At 35.7% G+C, this 25,245-nt stretch overlaps 1 protein-coding gene and 1 non-coding gene across 2 annotated transcripts in view; one reads left to right on the top strand and one right to left on the bottom strand.

Moving 5' to 3' along the window:
* The window catches only part of DACH2 (dachshund family transcription factor 2), a 798,816-nt gene that overhangs the window by 422,241 nt on the left and 351,330 nt on the right, over positions 1-25,245 (bottom strand). The window lies entirely within an intron of this gene.
* LOC112582447 lies at positions 20,108-20,214 on the top strand. The gene has a single exon (XR_003106977.1). It is a non-coding gene; the product is annotated as a U6 spliceosomal RNA (small nuclear RNA).

Below are 25,245 nucleotides of genomic sequence, written 5' to 3'. Positions count from 1 at the left end.
TAAATTCTACCAAAAATTTAGAGAAGAGCTAACACCTATCCTACTCAAACTCTTCCAGAAAATTGCAGAGGAAGGTAAACTCCCAAACTTATTCTATAAGGCCACCATCACCTTAATACCAAAACCTGACAAAGATGCCACACATGAAAAAAAAAAAAAAAAAAAAAAAAAAACTTCAGGGCAATATCACTGATGAACACAGATGCAAAAATGCTTAACAAAATTCTAGCAATCAGAATCCAACAGCACACTATAAAGATCATACACCATGACAAAGTGGGCTTTATCCCAGGGATGCAAGGATTCTTCAATATCCACAAATCAATCAGTGTAATCAGATCAGATCAGTCGCTCAGTCGTGTCCGACTCTTTGCGTTCCTATGAATCACAGCACGCCAGGCCTCCCTGTCCATCACCAACTCCCGGAGTTCATTCAGACTCACGTCCATCGAGTCAGTGATGCCATCCAGCCATCTCATCCTCTGTCGTCCCCTTCCCATCCTGCCCCCAATCCCTCCCAGCATCAGAGTCTTTTCAATGAGTCAGCTCTTCACATGAGGTGGCCAAAGTACTGGAGTTTCAGCTTTAGCATCATTCTTTCCAAAGAAATCTCAGGTCTGATCTCCTTCAGAATGCACTGGTTGGATCTCCTTGCAGTCCAAGGGACTCTCAAGTCTTCTCCAACACCACAGTTCAAAAGCATCAATTCTTCAGCACTCAGCCTTCTTCACAGTCCAACACTCACATCCATACATGACCACAGGAAAAACCATTGCCTTGACTAGACAAACCTTTGTTGGCAAAGTGATGTCTCTGCTTTTTTTTTTTATTTTATTTTTAAAGTTTACAATATTGTATTGGTTTTGCCAAACATTGAAATGAATTCACCACAGGTATTCAAGTATTCCCCATCCTGAACCCTCCTCCCTCCCCATACCATCCCTCTGGGTCGTCCCAGTGCACCAGCCCCAAGCATCCAGTATTGTATATCGAATCTGGACTGGCAACTCATTTCATACATGATATTATACATGTTTCAATATCATTCTTCCAAATCTTCCCAGAATATGCTATCTAGGTTGGTCATAACTTACACCACATTAACCAATTGAAAAATAAAAGCCATATGATTATCTCAGCAGATGCAGAGAAAGCCTTTGACAAAATTCAACATCCATTTATGATAAAAACTCTCCAGAAAGCAGGAATAGAAGGAACATACCTCAACATAATAAAAGCTATATATGACAAACCCACAGCAAACATTATCCTCAATGGTGAAAAATTGAAAGCATTTCCCCTAAAGTCAGGAACAAGACAAGGGTGCCCACTCTCACCACTACTATTCAACACAGTTTTGGAAGTTTCAGCCATAGCAATCAGAGCAGAAAAAGAAATAAAATGAATCCAAATTGGAAAAGAAGAAGTAAAACTCTCACTGTTTGCAGATAACATGATCCTCTACAGAGAAAGCCTTAAAGACGTCACCGGAAATTTACTAGAACTAATCAATGAATATAGTAAAGTTGTAGGATATAAGATCAACACACAGAAATCCCTTGCATTCCTATACACTAATAATGAGAAAATAGAAAGAGAAATTAAGGAAACAATTCCATTCACCATTGCAAAGAAAAGAATAAAATACTTAGGAATATATCTTCCTAAAAAAATGAAGACCTATACATAGAAAATTATAAAACACTGGTGAAAGAAATCAAAGAGGACACTAAAACAGGGAGAAATATACCCTGTTCATGGATCGGAAGAATCGTTATAGTGAAATGAATGTACTACCCAAAGCAGTCTATAGATTCAATGCAATCCTTATCAAGCTACCAATGGTATTTTTCACAGAGCTAGAACAAATAATTTCACACTTTGTATGGAAATACAAAAAACCTCGAGTAGCCAAAGCAATCTTGAGAAAGAAGAATGGAAATGGAAGAATGCCTGACTTCAGGCTCTACTACAAAGCCACAGTAAAACCACAGTCATCAAGACAGTATGGTACTGGCAGAAAGACAGAAATATAGACCAATGGAACAAAATGGAAAACCCAGATATAAATCCACGCACCTATGGACACCTTATCTTTGACAAAGGAGGCAAGAATATAAAGGGAGAAAAGACAATCTCTTTAACAAGTGGTGCTGGGAAAACTGGTCAACCACTTGTAAAAGAATGAAACTAAAACACTTTCTAACACCATACACAAAAATAAACTCAAAATGGATTAAAGATCTAAACAGAAGACCAGAAACTATAAAACTCCTAGAGGAGAACATAGATAAAACACTCTCTGAAATAAATCACAGCAGGATCCTCTATAACCCACCTCCCATAATATTGGAAATAAAAGCAAAAATAAACAAATGGGACCTAATTAACCTTAAAAGCTTCTGCACAACAAAGCAAACTATAAGTAAGGTGAAAAGACAGCCTTCAGAATGGGAGAAAATATTAGCAAATGAAGCAACTGACAAAGAAGTAATCTCAAAAATATACAAGCAACTCCTGCAGCTCAATTCCAGAAAAATAAATGACGCAATCAAAAAACGGGACAAAGAACTAAACAGACATGTCTTCAAATAAAACATACAGATGGCTAACAAACACATGAAAAGATGCTCAACATCAGTCATTATCAGAGAAATGCAAATCCAAACTACAATGAGGTACCATTTCACGCCAGTCAGAATGGCTGTGATCCAAAAGTCTACAAGCAATAAATGCTGGAGAGGGTGTGGAGAAACGGGAACCCTCTTACACTGTTGGTGGGAATGCAAGCTAGTACAGCCACTATGGAGAACAGTGTGGAGATTCCTTAAGAAACTGGAAATAGAACTTCCTTATGACCCAGCAATCCCACTGCTGGGCATACACACCAAGGAAACCAGAATTGAAAGAGATACATGTACCCTGATGTTCATTGCAGCACTGTTTATAATAGCCAGGACATGGAAGCAACCTAGATGTTCATCAGCAGATGAATGGATAAAAAAGCTGTGGTACATATACCCAATGGAGTATTACTCAGCCATTAAAAAGAATACATTTGAATCAGTTCTAATGAGGTGGATGAAACTGGAGCCTATTATACAGAGTGAAGTAAGCCAAAAAGAAAAACACCAATACAGTATACTAATGCTTATATATGGAGTTTAGAAAGATGGTAATGATAACCCTGTATGTGAAACAGCAAAAGAGACACAGATGTATCGAACAGTCTTTTGGACTCTGTGGGAGAGGGAGAGGGTGGGATGATTTGGGAGAATGGCATTGAAACATGTATAATATCATATAAGAAACGAATCGCCAGTCCAGGTTCGATGCAGAATACAGAATGCATGGGGCTGGTATACTGGGATGACCCAGAGGGATGGTATGGGGAGGGAGGTGGGAGGGGGGTTCAGGATGGGGAACACGTGTACACCCGTGGTGGATTCATGTTGATGTATGGTAAAACAAATACAATATTGTAAAGTAATTATTCTCCAATTAAAATAAATAAATTTAAATTAAAAATTTAAAAATAAAATAAAATTTAAAAAATAAAAGAAAAATTAGGAATAGTGTACAATCATAAAGCATATAAGATTTTCAAGAAGAAAGAGACTGTCAAATACTGAAGATCCATAAATAAAAATATACAATTAAAAAAGAGAAAGCATTTTATTAAAATCATGGGGCTACATAAAATAGAATTTTAGTTCATTCTTAGATGGATCAACCATAGAAAGAGGAACACTCTTGAGTCTAGGAAGAAGGCTAAGTGTAATCAAATGCATGATTTAGCCCAAGTTGAATACAGTTTGGCCAGTAGAACTCAAATACAAAATGTTGGGCATACAGTTTTCAGTGCACATGGGTTTTTATTTTTGTTTGATTAATATGGAACAACTAATGAAAGGGGAAACATATTATACCTTTCAAATAATTTAATCCCTTATTTTTCTGCCATTCTACTGTACCCATCACAGGTGATAAAATTCAGTTCTTCAGTTTCCTATCCTGTAAATGAAAATACAGCATACAACCCACAATATTTACTAGCTAGACAAATACAACTGGCCAATTAACTTCTTCCTTCCCTTTCTATAACTCCATGCAATGATAGCCACACTGTGTTGAAATTTCATCTTTAAGTACTTTCCCACTACCATCTTTGATTTCTACTTTCCTTCCAGGTGCTCCCCAACTCCATCATGCAATACTGCAGACAAATGGCTGTGGCTTCAAATTAATAGATTAAAATATTTTAAAGTAATCAGGCTACAGGGAATCTGCTAGCAGATAAATCAATATTCCAGAGTAATTTTACTAGTCTCAAGTTGTCAGTTCATTTTTCAAGGTAGCATGGCATGTTCACTAAGTAATTCCAGCAGTTCACAAAGGTTGGCAGTACCTTTTTTCAAGTAATCAGATCAATGGAAATTGATCATAGAAATTACTTCTTTTGCACACATGTGACACAAAAGAGATATCATCTGGCTTATGTTTAATCCTGACGTTCTGGAACCAAAACCTTAAAATGGCATGTAATTAGTGACATCAAAGAGGTTATTAGAGTGAAAAATGCAATTGAAGCTTTGTAAGTATTCATTAAGTACTTTTTTTGTAAAGAGAGCTCTAAGCAAGCATTTATTCTAATATCCTCATTTTCAGAATCTTAAACTGGCCTTGAATAAATTAAATATTAGGATAAATCATACTTAGAATCAAGACTGGAATTATATGAAATGACATTTTTTGTCTTATTATTTTATTGTACAATCAACTAACATATTATTTTGTATTCTCAGCAGAGTATCAGCCCCTCAGTGATCAAACCAATCTTTGTTTTCTCTATATTTATAGTAGATAAAATATTTTGATGTCATGAATGAATGATATTAAATACTTCTGTTAAAAGAACTTGATACTCAAAGCAAATTGACAAAATTTATCACGCTATTCAAGTATTTTATTTTCATTTTAAAGATAATAAAATAGTTGTAGGTAATTACTATCTTGCTGTGCTAATTTAGACATTCCTATGGAAGAAACAAAAGCTGGAATCAAGATTACTGGGAGAAATATCAATAGCCTCAGATATGCAGATGACACCACCTTTATGGCAGAAAGTGAAGAGGAACTAAAAAGCCTCTTGATGAAAGTGAAAGTGGAGAGTGAAAAAGTTGGCTTAAAGCTCAACATTCAGAAAACGAGGATCATGGCATCCGGTCCCATCACTTCATGGGAAATAGATGGGGAAACAGTGGAAACAGTGTCAGACTTTATTTTTCTGGGCTCCAAAACCACTGCAGATGGTGACTGCAGCCATGAAATTAAAAGACACTTACTCCTTGGAAGGAAAGTTATGACCAACCTAGATAGCATATTCAAAAGCAGAGACATTACTTTGCCAACAAAGGTCCGTCTAGTCAAGGCTATGGTTTTTCCTGTGGTCATGTATGGATGTGAGAGTTGGACTGTGAAGAAGGCTGAGCACTGAAGAATTGATGCTTTTGAACTGTGGTGTTGGAGAAGACTCTTGAGAGTCCCTTGGACTGCAAGGAGATCCAACCAGTCCATTCTGAAGGAGATCAGCCCTGGGATTTCTTTGGAAGGAATGATGCTAAAGCTGAAACTCCAGTACTTTGGCCACCTCATGTGAAGAGCTGAGTCATTGGAAAAGACTCTGATGCTGGGTGGGATTGGGGGCAAGAGGAGAAGGGGACGACAGAGGATGAGATGGCTGGATGGAATCACTGACTTGATGGACATGAGTCTGAGTGAACTCCGGGAGTTGGTGATGGACAGGGAGACCTAGCATGCTGCGATTCATGGGGTCGCAAAGAGTCGGATATGACTGAGTGACTGATCTGATCTGATCTGATGTCAAAAGTGATTCTGTTTTGACCATAATAGTCTTTGCTCACCTTTGTAAGTAAAGCAGACCAGAGGGCAGAGCATACTCAAAGCCAAGGATATGGGGAAGAGCATGGGATAGTTGAAGAAAAGAGAGAAGTTTAATAAGGTTATACAATACACAGTATTTGAGGAAGAAGTTGTAGGAGATGATGATAAAAAGTCATGCTGAGGCAGGATCAGAAAGACTCTTTCTCCGTGTTAAGGGACTTAAACTTTACTGTCAATAACAAAGCATAGAAAAAATTCAAACAAAGGATAATAAGAGATGGGTATTTCTGAAAGATCTGAAGTGCTACTGAGAAGGTAATAGGCAGGAAGGCTGCTGCTGCTGCTGCTGCTAAGTCGCTTCAGTCATATGTGACTCTGTGCAACCCCATAGACAGAAGCCCACCAGGCTCCTCTGTCCCTGGGATTCTCCAGGCAAGAATACTGGAGTGGGTTGCTATCTCCTTCTCTGGCAGGAAGGCTAGGGGTCTCCAAATGGAGGAAATAGGCTGCAAGTGTCAGACATTTTTTTTTTCTCTCTCTCTTAAGCAGCAGGCGGAAACAAACTACAAGTGTCAGATTTCTTTTCCCTTCTCCATACAAAATTAAAAGGATATTTCTTTTAAAAGTCTGTGTTGGAATGACAACACCTGGTTCCACCAGAACTTAACTTTTCTCAAACCTTGAGCTAACCAATGCATTTTTCTTTCAGAAATTTTTTTTTCTTAAGCTATCCTAATGAACTATGTATTTATCTTAGACTCTGTCTTTCTTCCAGTCGTTTCCGCCTAAGACTTAGAACCAATAATGGCTCAACAAACCAATATGTTTTACTCATACAATTGTTCTCCTAATCTATGTTAATAAGACTATGTATTTGCTTGGAAACCTGCCTCTCTTCAAGAGTCATGTCAATCATTTTATGGCCCAGGAACACTCACTTTGTGCCAATGCTATCTCAAAATTCATGTTGTGGATGAGGGGCCTGGTGCCACTCTCTGAGTTTTTATACATTTCCTTTTTCTAATTAGCAGCCTACTAGTAGGTATATAACTTCCTGCTAAAGACTAACAGGGGGGCACTCTTTCTGATCCCTACTGATGTCTTTGTCTATAGTTTTGTCTATCTTTTTTATACTTTAATAAAACTTTATTACACAAAAGTTCTGAGCAATAAAGCCTTCTCACTGGCCCCAGACTGAGTTCCTTTCCTCTGGAGGCCAAGAATCCTGGCATCATTCATGTATCAGCAACAATTTTTCACTATAGAGGGTTGATCTGTCGACTACAACTAGGACTAATGTTAAAGTACTGTCCTTTTGGGATTTTAAACATGGACAAAACTATGGAACTATGCATTTTATCTTCAGTTAATGCTTATGTTTAATTTTTGGAAAACCACAATATATCAGTTACTATTAGTTGGAAATTACTAATATAAAATCAATATAAAATAAATTTGAATATGTAACATTAAAGGAGTGTTCATTGCTGTTCAACTGAACAAAACTAACATTTAGGCAAACATATTTTATTTGGAAATCCTCAAAAACAAAAGGAAAAAAATAATTTTATTTTACATAACTCTTTTCAAAAATGCTATTTTTATATATTTCTTTGCTTTATAATACTGTGCTGGTTTCTGCCATACATCAACATGAATGAGCCATAGGTATACATATGTCCCTTCCCTCCTGAACCTCCCTCCCAACCTCACTCCTCTAGGTTGTCACAGAACAATGGGTTTGAGCTTCCTGTGGCATACAGCAAATTGCCACTGGCTATCTGTTTTACATATGGTAAGGTGTATGTTTCAATGCTATGCTCTCAATTCATCCAACCCTCTCCTTCTGCCACTGTATCCACAAGTCTGTTCTCTATGTTTGCATCTCTATTGCTGCCCTGCAAATAGGCTCATCCATACCACCTTTATAGATTCCATATATATGTGCTAATATACAATATTTTTAAAAATTAATTTATTTTTTATTGAAGGATAACTGCTTTACAGAATTTTGCTGTTTTCTGTCAAACTTCAGCATGAATTAGCCTTAGGGATACATATATCCTCTCCCTTTTGAAACTCCCTCCCATCTCCCTCCCCATCCCATCCCTCTAGGTTGATAGAGAGCCCCTGTTTGAGTTTCCTGAGCCATACAGCAAATTCCTGTTGGCAATCTATTTTTTATATGGTAATGTAAGTTTCCATGTTACTCTTTCCATACATCTCACCCTATCCTCCCCTCTCCTCATGTCCATAAGTCTATTCTCTATGTCTGTCCTTCATTTCTTCCCTGTAACTAAATTCTTCAGTGCCATTTTTCTAAATTCCACATATATGTGTTAGAATACGGTATTTTTCTTTCTCTTTCTGACTCACTTCACTCTGTATAATAGGGTCTAGGTTCATCTACCTCATCAGAACTGACTCAAATGCATTTCTTTTTATGGCTGAGTAATATTCCATTGTGTATATATACCACTACTTCTTTATCCATTCATCTGTTGATGGACATCTAGGTTGCATCCATGTTCTAGCTATTGTAAATAATGCTGCAATGAACAATGGGATACATGTGTCTCTTTCAATTTTGGTTTCCTTGGGGTATATGCCTAGGAGTGGGATTGCTGGGTCATATGGTGGTTTTATTCCTAGGTTTTTATGGAATCTCCATACCATATTCCATAGTGACTATATCAATTTACATTCCCACCAACAGTGCAAGAATGTTCCCCTTTCTCCACATCCATTCCAGCATTTATTGTTTGTAGTCTTTTTGATGAGGGCCATTCTGACTGGTGTGAGGTGATACCTCATTGTAGTTTTGATTTGCATTTCTCTAATAACCAGGGAAGCTCAATAATGAGGGATGTAGAGCATCTTTTCATGTGTTTGTTAGCCATCTGTATGTCTTCTTTGGAGAAATGTCTGTTTAGTTCTTTGGCCCACTTTTTGATTGGGCCATTTACTTTTCTGGAATTGAGCTTCAGGAGTTACTTGTATATTTTTGAGATTAATTCTTTGTCAGTTGCTTCATTTGCTATTAGTTTCTCCCATTCTGAAGGCTGTCTTTTCACTATGCTTATAGTTTCCTTTGTTGTGCAAAAGTTTTTTAGTTTAATTAGGTCCCATTTGTTTATTTTTGCTTTTATTTCCAATATTCTGGGAGGTGGGTTATAGAGGGTCCTGCTGTGATTTATGTCAGAGAGTGTTTTGCCTATGTTTTCCTCTAGGAGTTTTATAGTTTCCAGTCTTATGTTTAGATCTTTAATCCATTTTGAGTTTATTTTTGTGTATGGTGTTAGAAAGTGTTTTAGTTTCATTCTTTTACAAGTGGTTGACCAGTTTCCCCAGAACCACTTGTTAAAGAAATTATCTTTTCTCCACTGTATATTCTTGCCTCCTTTGTCGAAGATAAGGTGTCCATAGGTGCATGGATTTATCTCTGGGCTTTCTGTTTTATTCCATTGGTCTATATTTCTGTCCTTGTGCCAGTACCATACTGTCTTGATGACTGTAGCTTTGTCTGAGTCAAAGCTTCAGGCTATGACTGAGCCTAAAATCAGGCAGATTGATTCTTCCAGTTCCATTCTTCTTTCTCAAGATTGCTTTGGCTATTCGAGATTTTTTGTATTTCCATACAAATTGTGAAATTGCTTGTTCTAGTTCTGTGAAAAATACCGTTGGTAGTTTCATAGGGGCACATTTCTTTTGTTATATCTCTAACAGGACATGCAAGGATGACTTGTGATAAATTGTGATCATTTACTCCAACAAATGTCACCTTTGTGGGGGATGGGAATGGGCTTATCATGAACAGTCCTAAAATTTCTTAATCATTCTCCATGACTTTTTTATATGGATAAGTTCTAACAGACCATTCACTGGACTATAATTGAGACAAACTTCTAAACCAGAAAATCAATCTATCTCTCCTTTTCAGCCTATAAAATTTTCAAGTATTATTCCTATATCCAAATATGAGTGAAATCACACAACACCAAGACATTTTGTAATTAAAATAGTACAAAAATAAAGAGAATACTACATGGAAGCAAAGGAAAACCAGGAAGTTATATACAAGGAAGTGACCATAATAGGAAATCTAGAGACCAGAGGGAGTGGCATGATATTTGCACATATAAAATGGAAAACCTACAAAAAAAAGAATTGTTGTTCAGTCACTAAGTCATAACTGACTCTGAAACCCCATGGAGAGCAGCACACCAGTCTTCCCTGTCCTTCACAATCTCCCAGAGTTTGCTCACACTCGTCCATTGAATCAGTAATGGAATCCAACCATCTCATCCTGTATTGTGCCCTTCTCTTCCTGCCTTCAATCTTCCCCAGCATCACCGTCTTTTCCAGTCAAATGGCTCTTCGCATCAAGTGGCCAAAGTATTGGAGTTTCAGACTCAGCATCAGTCCTTCCAATGAATATCCAGGACTGATTTCCTTTAGGATTGACTGGTTTGATCTCCTGGCAGCCCAAGGGACTCTCAATAGTTTTCTCCAGCATCACAGTTTGAAAGCATCAATTCTTCGGTAGTCAACCTTCTTTAGGGTCCAATTCTCACAACTGTATATGACTACTGGAAAGACCATAGCTTTGATTATATGGACCTTTGTTGGCAAAGTAATGTCTCTGCTTTTTAATACACTGTCTAGGTTTGTCATAATTTTTATTCCAAGGATCATGTGCCTTTTAATTTCATGGCTGCAGTCACCATCTTCAGTGATTTTAGAGCCCAAGAAAATAAAGTCTCACTATTTCCCATCTATTTACCATGAAGTGATGGGACTGGATGCCATGATCTTAGTTTTTTGAATGTTGAATTTTAAGCCAGCTTTTTCACTCTCTTCTTCCAGCTTCATCAAGAGGCTCTTTAGTTCCTCTTCGCTTTCTGCCATAAGGGTGGTGTCATCTGCATATCTGAGGTTATTGATATTTCTCATGGCAATATTGATTCCAGCTTGTACTTCATCCAGCCTGGCATTTAATGTGATGTACTCTGCATATAAGTTAAATAAGCAGGGTGACAATATACAGTCTTAACATACTCCTTTCCTAATTTAGAATCAGTCTGTTGTTTCATGTCCGGTTCTAACTGTTACTTCTTGATCTGCATACAGATTTCTGAGGAGGCAGGTAAGATGGACTGATATACCAATCTTTAAGAATTTTCCATATTTTGTTATGATTCACCCAGGCAAAGGCTTTTAGCATAGTCAATAAGGCAGAAGTATATATTTTTGTAGAATTCCCTTCCAACTGATGTTGGCAATGTGATCTCTGGTTCATCTGTCTTTTCTAAAGTTATACATGTGGAAGTTTTTGGGTCACATACTGTTGAGCCTAGCTTGAAAGATTTTGGGCATCTATACAACAAAGGTTTTATTCAGATTTGATGGAGAGAATAAAAGGTTTACAGCAGCTTTGCAAGAAATAAACAGACCTCTCTAAGTTAAAAACAAAAGGACATAGATAGAAATATGATAATTAAGAAAGGAAAAATATCACAAGTATAGGCAATATGCAGTTGTTTTGAAAGTTTAGTCACTAAGTTGTGTCCAATCTTTGCAGCCCCATGGACTGCAGCACAGGTTTTCTGGGTGGCTCAGCAGTAAAGACTCTGCCTGAAATGCAGAAGTCGCAGGAGACACAGGTTCAATCCCTGGGTTGGGAAAATCCTCTGGAGGAAAGCATGACACCCCACTCTAGTATTCTTGCCTACAGAAATCCATGGATAGAGGAGCCTGGTGGGCTAAGTCCATAGGGAGGCAAAGAGTCAGACACAACTGAAGCAATTTATCACACAGGCACAGACTGCAACATGCAGGCTCCTCTTTTTTCACTATCTCCTGAATTTTTTTCAAATTCATGTTTATTGCATCGGTGAAGGCAATGGCACCCCACTCTAGTACTCTTGCCTGGAAAATCCCATGAACGGAGGAGCCTGGTAAGCTGCAGTCCATGAGGTCACTAAGAGTCGGACACGACTGAGCAACTTCACTTTCACTTTCATGCATTGGAGAAGGGCATGGCAACCCACTCCAGTGTTCTTGCCTGGAGAATCCTAGGGACAGAGGAGCCTGGTGGGAGGCTGTCTATGGGGTCACACAGAGTCGGACACGACTGAAGTGACTTAGCAGCAGCAGCAGCATACTATCTAACCATCTCATCCTCTGCCACCCCCTTCCCTTTTGCCTTCAATCTTTCCCAGCATCAGGAACATTTTCAAAGAATCAGCTCTTTCTATAGGGTGGCCAAAGAACTGGAGCCTCGCCTCAGCATCAGTTCTTTCAATGAATATTCAGGGTTGACTTCCTTTAAGATTGACTGGTTTGATCTCCCTGCAGTCCAAGGGACTGTGAAGAATTTCTCCAGCACCACAATTTGGAAACATTATTTTTTTGGTGCTTATATTACTTTATGGTACAACTCTCACATCCATACACGACTACCAAATAAAAAACCATAGCTTTGACTATGCAGCTCTTTGTTGGTAAGGTGATGTCTCTTCTTTTTAATATGTTTTCTAGGTTTATCATATATTTCCTACCAAGGAGCAAGTGTCTTTTTATTTCATGGCTCCAGTGATTTTGGAGCCCAAGAAAGAAAAATCAGTCACTGCTTCCACTTTTTTACCTTCTGTTTGTGATGAAATGAGACCACATGCCAAGATCTTAGTTTTTTTAATGTTGAGCTTCAAGCCAGCTTTTTCACTCTCTTCTTTCATGCTCTTCAAGAGGCTCTTTAGTTACTCTTTACTTTCTTCCATTAGAGTGGTATCATCTGCATATCTGAGGTGGTTTATATTCCTACTGGAAATCTTGATTCCAGCTTGTGATTCATTCAGACTGGCATTTCGGATGAGGTACTCTGCATATAAGCTACATAAGAAGGGAGACAATACACAGCCTGTTGTACTCCTTTCTCAGTTTTGAACCAGTCAGTTGTTCTATGTCTGGTTCTGTTGCTTTTTGACCCACATATAGGTTACTCAGGAGACAGGTAAGTTGGTCTGGTATTCCCATCTCTTTAAGAATTTTCCAATTTGCTGTGATCCCCAAAGTCAGAGGCTTTAGCATAGTCAATGAAGCAGAAATCAATGTATTTTTCTGGAACTCCCCTGCTTTCTCCATGAGCCAACAAATGTTGGCAATTTGATCTCTGGTTCCTCTGTCTCTTCCTCTGACCCAGCTTGGACATCTGAAAGTTCTTAGCTCATGTAATGCTGAAGCCTAATCTGAAGGATTTTGAGCATAAACTTGCTAACATATGAAATGAGCACAATTGTACTGTAGTTTGAACACTCTTTGGCATTGCCTTTTTGGGGGATTGGAATGTAATCTGAACTTTTCTAGTCCTGTAGCCACTAATGAGTTTTCCAATTTGCTGACATATTGAGTGGAGTCCTTTAACAGCATAATCTGCTAGGATTTTAAATAGCTCAGCTGAATTCCATCACCACCACTAGCTTGGTAGTAATGCTTCTTAAGGTCCACTTGAGCTCACATGCCAGGATGTCTGGCTCCAGTTGAGTGACCACACCATCATGGTTATCCAGCTCATTAAGACCTTTCTGTATAGTTCTTTTATGTATTCTTGCCACCTTTCCTTAATCTTTTCTGTTTTTGTTAGGTCTTTACTGTTTCTGTCCTTTTTCATGCCCATGCTTGTATGAAATGTTCCTTTGATGTCTCAAATTTTCTTGAAGAGACCTCTAGTCTTTCCTTTCCTTCTTTCTCTCTATTTCTTTGCACTATTCATTTAAGAAGGCCTTCTTATTTGCCTTATTAATCTCTGTAACTATGCATTCATTTGGGTATATCTTTCCCTTTCTCCCTTGCCTTTTGCCTTGCTTCATTCCTCACCTATTAGTAAAGTCTCCTCAGATGACCACTTTGCTTTCTTGCATATCTTTTACCTTGTGATGGTTTTGGTCACTGCCTCCTGCAAAATGTTACAAACTGCTGTCCATAGTTCTTCAGGCATTCTGTCTGTCAGATCTTATCCCTTGATTCTATTCATCACCTCTACTTATAATCATAAGGGATTTGATTTAGGTCATACCTGAATGGCCTACTGCTTTCCATATTTTCTTCAACTTAGGCCTGAATTTTGCAATAAGGATCTCATGATCTGAACCAGTCAGTTCAAAGTCTTTTTTTTTTTTTTTTTTTTTTTCTGACTGTATATAGCTTCTCCAAGCTTCTCCATCTTTGTCTTCAAAGAACATTATTTATCTGATTTCAATATTGACCATCTGGTGATTTCCATGTGTAGAGTCATCTCTTGTTGGAACAGGGTGTTTACTATGACCAGTGAGTTCTCTTCACAAAACTCTATTAGACCATACCCTGCTTAATTTTATTCTCCAAGGCCAAACTTGCCTGTTATTTCAGGTATCTCTTGACTTCCTACTTTTGCATTCCGATTCCCTATGTTGAAAAGGACATCTTTTTGGTTGTTAGTTCCAGAAGGTCTTATAGGTCTTCATAGACCCAAACAACTTCAGTTTCTTCTGCATCAGTTGTTGGGGCATAGACTCAGATGACTGTGACATTGAATGCTTTTTCTTGGAAATGATCCAAGATTATTCTATAGTTTTTGAGATTGCACCCTAGTACTGCATTTCAGATTAATTTGTTGATTTCCTCACAAAGTGGCTACATGTATACAAAAGAAGATTCATATATATGCTGTGTATAGGAGATTTACTTCAGATCTACAAACACACACACACTGAAAATAAGGGAATAGAAAAAGTTATTACAGCAAATGGGAGTTAAAAGAAAGCCAAGGTAGCATTACTTATATGAATCAAAATAGGCTTTAAAACAAAGATTGTAATGAGAAACAAGATGGACATTACATAATGATCAAAGCATTGATGATACAATTTTTAAGTATATCTGTAACCAGCAAAGGAACATGTAAACACATAAAGCAAATATTAACAGACACAATGCGAGAAACTGAAAGTACAGTAAAAGTAGGAGCCTTTAATACCCCTACTTCATCAATAGTCACATCCAGAAAGTAAATCAATAAGGAAACACTGGTCTTAAAGGTAGGAACACTTGTCTTAAAAGACACATTAGACCAGATGGACTTAACAAATATATATAGACTATTCTACCCATTTTTTTCACATACACATGGAATATTCTCCAGGTCAGATTATGTGTTGGTCCACAAAATGTCTCATTAAATTCAAAAACTCTGAAAATACATCAAATATCTTTTCTGGCCACAATACTACAAGACTAGAAATTATCTTCAGGGAAAAAAGACTACAAAAAAAGCAAACATGAAGAGGTTACACAATATGCTACTAAACAACCATTACTGAAGGAATCAAAGAAAAAAAAATTAAATACCTGAGGACAAATAGAAATGATAACACAACAATATAAAAAGCATGGACAAAAGCAGAAGCAGGTAAAAGCAGTTCATAAAGGAACTATATAACAAACCAGCCTAACTCAAGAAACATGAAACATATCAAACATCCCAAACTTACACATAAAGTAACAAAAAAAGAAGAACAAACATAACTCTAAGTTAAACAAAGGAAAGAAATCATAAAGATCAGAGCAGAAATAAATGAAATAGAGGCTAAATAAATATCAATGAAAGTTAGAGTTAAGTCTGAAAATATAAACAGAACTGATAAACTTTTAGACATACTCATCAACAAAAAAGAGAGCTGATATCAATAAAATTACAAATGAAAGAGAAGATACAACTGACACCACAGAAATACAAAGGATAATGTCAGATTACTATAAAATTATATACAAATAAAGTGGAAAACCTATAAGAAATAAGTTCATAGAAAATTCCCAGAAATGTACAATCCCCCAAGAGTAAACCAGGAAGAAACAGAAAATACCAATAAATCAATTAAAAGTAATAAAAGAGAGTCTGATAGTAACAAAAAACAAACAAAATTCCAGGGCCAGATGTCTTCACAAGTGAATTCTAACAAACATTTAAGGAAGAATTATACCAAAACCTTTCATGTGGAAGGTTTCCCAAGTAGTTCAGATGGTAAAGAATTTGCCTGCAATGCAGGAGACTTGGGTTCAGTCCCTGGGTCAGGAGGGTCTCCTGGAGGAGGAAATGGAAACCCACTCCAGTATTTTTGCCTGGAGAATCCCTCGGACAGAGGAGGCTGGCAGGCTACAGTCCATAGGGTCTCACAGAGTTGCACTTGATTGAAGCTGTTTATTAGTAGTAGTATACCAAAACGAGACAAGGATGTCACAAAATAAAAAGAGAAAATTATAGGCCAATATCACTGATGAACATAGACACAAAAATTCTTAAAAAATATTAGATAACCAAATCCAAGAACACATTAAAAGGATTATACACTGTGATCAAATGGGATTTAACCCTGGGATGGAAGGATTCAACATACTTAAATCAATCAATGTGATAGACCATATTAACAAATCAAAGAATAAAAACCATATGATCAGCTCAACAGATGCAGAAAAAGCTTTAGCCAAAATTCAACATCCATTTACAATTAAAAAAAAAAAAAAACACTCCATAAAGTGGCCATAGAGGGAACATACCTCAACATAATAAAGACCATATACAAAAAACCCACAGCAAATGTCATTCCCAAACAATGTACTACTTGAAAGCATTTTCTCTAAAATTAGGAACAAGAGGATGATGTCCACTCTCACCAGTATTCAACATAGTTTTGGAAGTCCTAGCCATGGCAATGATAGAAGGAAAATGATTAAAATGAAACAAAATTAGAAAGAGATTAAAATGGTCACTGTTTTCAGATGACATGATATTATACATAGAATATCCTAAAGATGCTCCCAGAAAACCACTAGAGCTTATCAATGAATTTTGTATGGTTGCGGGATACAAAATTAATATGCAGAAATCTCTTGCATTCCTATCAGAGAAGGCAATGGTAAACCACTCCAGTATTCTTGCCTGGAAAATGCCATGGACGGAGGAGCCTAGTAGGCTGCAGTCCATGGGGTTGCTAAGAGTCGGACACAACTAAACGACTTCACTTTCACTTTTCTCTTTCACGCATTGGAGAAGGAAATGCCAACCCACTCCAGTGTTCTTGCCTGGAGAATCCCAGGGACAGGGGAGCCTGGTGGGCTGCCGTCTATGGGGTCACACAGAGTCGGACATGACTGAAGCAACTTAGCAGCAGCATCAGCTTTCATTCCTATACACTAAGAATGAATGATCAGAATGAGAAATCCAGGAAACAATCCCACTTACCGTTACATCAAAATAGAAGAAAATAAATAAAAATAAATCTACATAAGGAGGCAAAAGATCTGTAGTTGGAAAACTGTAAGATGCTAATGAAAGAAATTAAAGATGACACTAAAATCTCTGGAGAGGTATACCATGTTTTTGGATTGGAAGGACAGATATTGTCAAAATGACTATACTACCCAAAGCAATGTACAGATTCAATGCAATCTCTATCAAATTATCAATAGCATTTTTCACAGAATTAGAACAAAATAATTGTACAATTTTTATGGAAACAAAAAAGACCCTGAATAGCCAAAGCTATCTTGAGAAATAAAAAAGGAGCTAGAGGATTCAGGTCCCCTGACTTCAGACTATACCACAAAGTAACAGTAATCAAGATAATATGTTACTGGCACAAAAACAGAAATATAGATCAATGGAACAGGATAGAAAGTCCAGAGATAAACACATGCACCTATGGTCACCTAATATATGGCAAAGAAAACAAGAATATACAATGAAGAAAAGACAGTCTCTTTAATAAGTGATGCTGGCAATAAAGGACAGCTACATGTAAAAGAATGAAGTTAGAACATTGTCTAAAACCATAAACAAAAGTAAACTAAAAATGGATTAAATACTTAAACGTAAGACCAGGTACTATAAAACTCTTAGAGGGAAAAACAGGCAGAACATTCTGACATAAATCACAGCAAGATCTTTTTTGATCCACCTCCTAGAGTAATGAAAATAAAAACAAAAATAAAGAAAAAAACATAACATAAAGAAGGTTTACCACTTATCCTTCTCAAACTATTCCAAAACATTGTTGAGGCAGGAATGCTTAAAATCTCATTCTATGAGACCAGCATTACAGTGATATCAAAATCTAACAAAGATATCACACAAAAAAAGGAAATTACAGGCTGATACCACTCATGAACATAGATGCAAATATCTTCAACAAAATACTAGCAAACCTAATTCAACAAAACAGCAAGAGGATCACATATCTGCTCAAGTGGGATTTATCCCAGGGATACAAGGATGGGTCAATATCTGCAAATCACTCAATAACATACACTATATTAACAAACTGAAAAATAAAAATCATATAATCATCTCAATCAATGAAGAAAAAGCTTTTGACACAATTCAACATCCAAATAACTAGGTCCTATTGTATAGTGCAAAGAACTATATTCAATATTCTATGATTAATCATAATGGAAAAGAATATGAAAAGGAATGTGTGATATATATGTATGTATAACCAAATCACTTTTATAAATAGTAGAAACACACAAAACATTGTAAAACCACTACATTTCAATAAAATAATTTTTAAAAAATTCAACATCCATTTATGATAAGAATTATACAGAGTGAGTATAGAGGAAGCAATTTGACATAATAAAAGCCCTATATGACAAGCTCACAGCTTGTCAACTGTGTCAACATCATACTCCACTGTGAAAAGCTGAAAATATTTCCTCTAAAATCAGGAACAAGACAAGGATGCCCACTCTCACCACTTTTATTCAACATAGTATTGGAAGTCCTAGCCAGAGCAACCAGAAAAAAAAAAAAAAAAAAGAAGAAGGAATACAAATTGAAAAGGAAGAAATAAAATTGTCATTGTTACTATGCATACAGCATGATACTATACATACATAGAAAATCCTAAAGACCCTAAAGGCATGATATTATACACAGAAAATCCTAAAGACACCAGAATAGTACTGGAATTCATCAAAGATTTAGTAAATATTCAGGATATAAAATTAATATATATAATTATGTTGCATTTTTAAACACTAAAAATTAACTATCAGAAAGAGAAATTAAGAAAACAATCCCATTTACAATCACTTCAAAAAGAATAAAATTCTACGGAATAAATCTAAGAAGGAAAAGACCTGTTTACTGAAAACTATAAGACACTGATGAACAAAACTGAAGATCACACACACACACACACACACACACACACACACACACACAAGAGGTAAGATATACCATGTTAATGGACTGGAAGAATTAATATTGTTAAAATGACGATACTACCCAAGACAATCTACAGATTCAATGCAATCTCTATAAAAATACCAGTGGCATTTTCATAGAAGTAGAAAAAATAATTCTACAACCTGAATTAGAATACAAATTCTAAAATTTGTGTAGAAGCACAAATGACCCCAAAGAGCTAAAACAATAGTGAGGAAAAAGTAAAAATCTAGAGATATTCACACTCCTGATTTCAAACTATACTATGATACTGTAGGGTAATCTAAACTGTAGGGTACTGGCACAAATACAGCCACATAGATCAATGTACAGAATAGTGAGCCCAGATATAAGCTCACACACTTATGATCAATTAATCTAACAGAGACAGTATGAATATACAATGGGGAAAATACAACCTCTTCAATAAATACTGTTTTGAAACTGAACAGTTACTTGCAAAATAAACTGGATTACTATCTCAAACCATGCACAAAAGTAAAGTCATAATGGATTGACATCTTAAGTGTAGGACCTGAAACCATAAAACTCATAGAAGAAAACACAGGCAATAAGATCTTGACCATGGGTTTAATAATACTTTTTTGGATATGTCTTTTTGGGCAAAGGAAATAAAAGCAAAAATAAACACATGGGAGTACATCAAAGCAAAAATCTTTTGGACAGTGAAGGGAACTATCAACAAATCATAAAGGCCACCTATTGAGTGGGAGAACATATTTTCAAAGGATATATCTGATAAGGAGTTAATATCCACACACACAAAAAACTGCATACAATTCCACATTAAAACAGCAAACAATCCAATTAAATCTGTGTAGACATTTTTCCAAAAGAAGACATACAGATTGCCAATAGGCATGTGAAAAGATGCTCAACATCACTAATGATGACTAATCAAATCAAAACCAAAATTAAGTGCTCGCTTTGGCAGCACATATACTAAAATTTGAATAATACAGAGAAGATTAGCATGGCCCCTGCCAAAGGATGACACACAAATTCGTGAAACAGTCCATATTTTTACAATATTGTAAAGTAATTATCCTCCAATTAAAATAAATTTAATTAAAAAAAAACACAATGAAGTATCAGCTCTCAGGATGGCTATTTTGAAAAAGGCGACAAATAACAAGCATTGGCAAAGATGTGGAGAAAGTAAACCCCTGTGCACTGTTGGTGGGAATTAATTGGAAAAAATATGACATTTCCTCAAAAAAGTAAAAATAGAACTACCATAAGATCCAGTAATTCCACTCCTGGATATTTATCCAAACAAAACAAAAGCACTAATTTGAATATATATTTACACACCTATGCTCATTGCAGCATTATTTACAATAGTGAAGACATGGAAGCAACCTAAGTTCCTATCAACAGATGAATGATTAATGAAGAAATGTTATACATATAAAATAGAATACTACTCAGCCATAGAAAAGAATAAAAACCTGCCATTGGGACAACATGGATGGACCTTGAAAATTGTTCTTTTTAAAACTTAAAGTTTAGCTACATGCATACACATAGACAGGCTTCCTCAATGGTTCAGTGGTAAAGAATCCACCTGTTAATGCAGGAGACACCGGTTCAGTCCCTGGGTTGGGAAGATCCCCTGGAGAAGGAAATGGCAACCCACTCCAGTATTCTTGCATGGGGCATTCCATGAAGAGAGGAACCCAGCAGGCTACAGTCCATGGGGTTGCAAAAAGAGTTGGACAGGACTTAGCGACTAACCAACAACAACAATACACATTGACACACCTTAAAGATGTGAGAGTGGTTTATAAAGCACTATACATTTTTATCATCATCATATCATCATCATCACCATAATCCTGCAAGGTTTGCTTAAATTCCAAGTTTTACCCTCCACCTACATTGGAAATAAGCAATGGGTTTTCCTCTATATGTCTTCAAGGCAGTACAAAAATTGGTAGGAGTCTAAAAAGGTGGGTGGGGACACTTTTTAGGTTAGGATATTTATACAGAGGGAAAAAAGCACTGAAAGATGTTAAAATAAAAATATTTGGAAACCCACATTTAGCTAAAATAATGGATGGAGTTCCTGTTATTAAACTGATAAAATTAACTTTTTTGGTTAGTAGAGAAACAGTAAGTGTATGTAATCTAAACTAACTATTAGAAAATATTAGTCATTCAACTCTGGCTCCAATCAGGCCAATGATTCTTCCTGGGCACATGAGAAATAGAGATAATTGTTACTACCATTTTTGACATAAAAGCAATCTCCATTTGTGTGACATGAAGAATGCTTTACAATATTAATCATTGAAAAAGTCAAAAATAGTCACAGGAAAAAAATGTTTTAAGTCAACCATTAAAAAGGTTGGTTTGTTTCTTTCTAGATAGATTTATCCTATGTTACACTCACAGAAGAAAGGCTTAGGACCACTCTGTCCTACTTATGACCACTTCTTAGCAATCAAACTAAGTAATTATACAAAACATGTCTTGTAAAGGGAAGCTGATTCCAATCATGCTATCAGGCTAATTGACATTATATCATGTCATAAAATTGACATATTACTATGAAGATATGGCAGGATTCTACTTATAGCTCTGCCAATCCTGAGTTGATTTTTGAAGCTACTATTACTGGATTGGATATTCATAGGCTCAGTTTCCCAGGAACATAGATGGCAGCTGAAATTCCTAAAAATATTTTACCACAACAGAACTCAAAGAAAAAAGAAAACAGCTGAAGAATCTTCTACCTTTTAAGAAATGAACACTATAGAAATTTTATTTGAAGCACTTTATTACTTCCTTGTAAGGTGTCAGTTTAAATCTCTCTCAGGCCAAATTCCACATCTGTCTGTCTGAACCAGTTCATAAGCCAAGGAAAAGGGAGTAGTCATCTTTTGGAAAGTTCAAAGACACTTATGACAAATCCATCCTTTGAGTATGATTCAGGGATATTAGCACTTTTGCAGTTTTGCCGAGAAAGATGGGGATAAAAGTCCTTCCTTTTCCCCTCTATAACACAAAACATTTTTAAAAAAATACAATTATGTAAAGTTTAAAAATAAAATAAAATTAAAAAAAAATACTAGGTAATAGGATTATTATATATTAATGACCTAACAAGGAATTAAGATTGTTTCTATTGTACAGATTCTACAATACATAGCAAAACCAATACAATATTAAAGAAGTCAATGTGTGTTGGGGCTCTATATGAGCAAGTAGGTCCACTGTGGTAGGAAGAGTCATGAGAATGCATGAATAATAACAGTGGGGTACTATGAATGGCTGGCATTTACAGAGGACTTGCTGTGAAACTTGTGTTAAATACTTTACACGTTATCTTCACAATCTCATGTAACCTTTTTTTTTAATACATTTATTTTTTAATGAAGAAAAAAAACCAATACAATATTGTAAAAGCAGATTCATTTTGATATTTGGCAAAACTAATACAGTTATGTAAAGTTTAAAAATAAAATAAAAAGATAAAAAAAATTAAAAAAAATTAAAAAATAAAAAAAAGAAATAGAGACAGAGACATGAGATGAGAATATCAGCAGTGCAATATATGAAGGCAAAATACAATTAAATTTCATCATTTTGTAATTACTCAGTAAAAGGTTGGATAGAATTTAAGAAAACTCTGACTCACAAAATAAATTTTAATGTGTTCTAATATTTTTTCATATTGTTTGGTGCAGAATGGATGTTCAAGAAACATTATATGTTAAATGAAAACCATAAATTCATATATATATTTATCTAAAGATAGATATTAATCAATAGATAGATATTAATAGATCCTATATCTCTGGGTCTATAGTTACATAGTCTCTAAATGAATATCAGACAACATTGTCAAGAATACTTCCTAAGGATCCTATCTCAGTGAAAAAAGTATTATCATCAGTAATTAGTAAGTTGATTATTTTGTATAGAAATAAATTATTTGAACTAATTGTTAGATACCTAAGTACATTTAAATTTCCCAAGTATTTTAGTATGGAATATGGAATGCAGAATGTATTCAGTTGTGTCTGACTCCTTGTGACCCCATGGACTGTAGCCCACCAGGCTCCTCTGTCCATGGAATTTTCCAGGCAAGAATACTGGAGCAGGTTGCTATTTTCCTACTCCAGGGGATCTTCTTGACCCAGGAATAGAGCCTGCATTTCTTATGTCTCCTGCATTGGCATGCGGATCCTTTATCACTGGAGTCACCCAGAGAGCCAAGTATTTTAATAACTCAATACCAATATATACACAGACATTTTTATTTATGCTTTTAACTGGCTAAATAAGATACATTTGATATCATAGACTTTAGCATAGTGACCCTGAATTATCTCAAAATTTTAATTAGTGGGGTTGAATGAATTGGTTTCTATTATATAGGGGAAATATGACCAAGAGGAAAATAAACACATTTGAAATGAAAATAAAACAAATCAAAAAGGAATAAAGTCATATAAAATAGAAATTTTAAAAATTACCCATATGCTAAGCAGATAAAAACAACATGGCATACCTGACATTATTCAATATTATTCTGCATTGTTAAGAATTTACATGTCAAGCTATGTGAATAGAGAACTCTTCTTAAATCTAAGCATGATGACTTAACCATTTCTAAACCTTTTCACTTGCATGTTTTTGCTTGCAACTGTTGTTGGGGATTTAAAAGCAAAATAATATACAAAAAAAATCACTATATTTAAAAAGGAACATTGTGATCATTGCATTTTATTACCCTTAGACCCCATTTTCAAATTACAAATGCAAATAAACAATATAAACAAATGGAAAACAAGTTTCATTTACTTAGGCAAATTCAGCAGGATTCAAAGTAGGTTCACCAGACATATGACCTTGAAACAGAAGGTAGCAGCACACTCACCGATAATTATTCAGTTTTATGTAAAATTATACACAGCTGTAAAATATTATCTCTTTCTTTACATAAAATGTTGAGACTTAAGACCTGAAACTTTATTGGAAATAATTTTAATAATCATTTGAGAAAAAAGATAATTCTCAACCCATAACACACCATATTAATATCAATTGAATTCTTCAAAATTATATTTAAATAAATTAATGAAAATTAAGCTGGCAATGAATAGTAAGTATAATATCAAATATGAAACTTGCTGATAGCTAAATTGAGAATTGATTTTATCTCAATTATCTTTGCTAATGGAGGGGTGAAATGGTATATCTAATGCAAAATAATGTATAATTCCAGAATTATCTCTTCTTGGTTCACAGAGCATTTTTTTTTTCTTATATGTCTATAGTTGAGTAGGATAGCCTTAGGCATGTAAAATAAATTAATGTATTCTAAGAAAATAAATTACTACAGAGCTGTGCAGACTCCTCTTCTTCCCCCTATTAAATGATTTTCTGTCTGCCATTTAGACATAAGTATTCATGCCTTTTCCTACTCAATCCCTTATCTATCTCTATCATCTCTTTCTAGGTACAAGCAAAGGGTTTTGAATTGAGGAGTCTTTTTTTCCCCCCAATGTTTCTCACTGTGGTAAATTCAAGTTGTAGGAAGGAAGGCCAAGGTTTTAACCCAAGGAAGGAGCCTCCATTATCTTGGAGGAGCTGAAGCATACATGCCAAGTAAATTAGGAGCAGATGAATACCTCAACCTGGATGTTAACATGTACTATAAGACATCATGATGAGGAGGAGAAAGTATTGGCCCTGGACTTTAAAAGACCTGAGTTTGAAACCCAGTTCTGTTACTCAATTGCTTTGTAATCTTAAGCAATTAATGTAAATACACTGAGCCATGTATTATTTACTTGAAAAATGAAGACAATATTCATGAACCTACTGTGAAGATTAAATGAAGTACATATAAAACACCCATGTCTGGTGCATAATAGAAACTTAATATATATTACAGGTTTTCCTCAACAGATAAGGTACCAAAGTTTACTTGAGTACATTAGCTTCAAGGCAATTATAAAATCCTTTCTTTTCTTTTATCTACACAGGACACATCTTTGATGAGGACATAGATCTGATTATATGGTAATGATTTTAGGCTCTGT

This window comes from Bubalus bubalis, chromosome X (assembly GCF_019923935.1).
Source record: "Bubalus bubalis isolate 160015118507 breed Murrah chromosome X, NDDB_SH_1, whole genome shotgun sequence".
Classification (NCBI taxonomy): domain Eukaryota; kingdom Metazoa; phylum Chordata; class Mammalia; order Artiodactyla; family Bovidae; genus Bubalus; species Bubalus bubalis.
The sequence above is the reverse complement of the archived record's forward strand: the minus strand, read 5'-3'. Positions and strand labels throughout refer to the sequence as shown.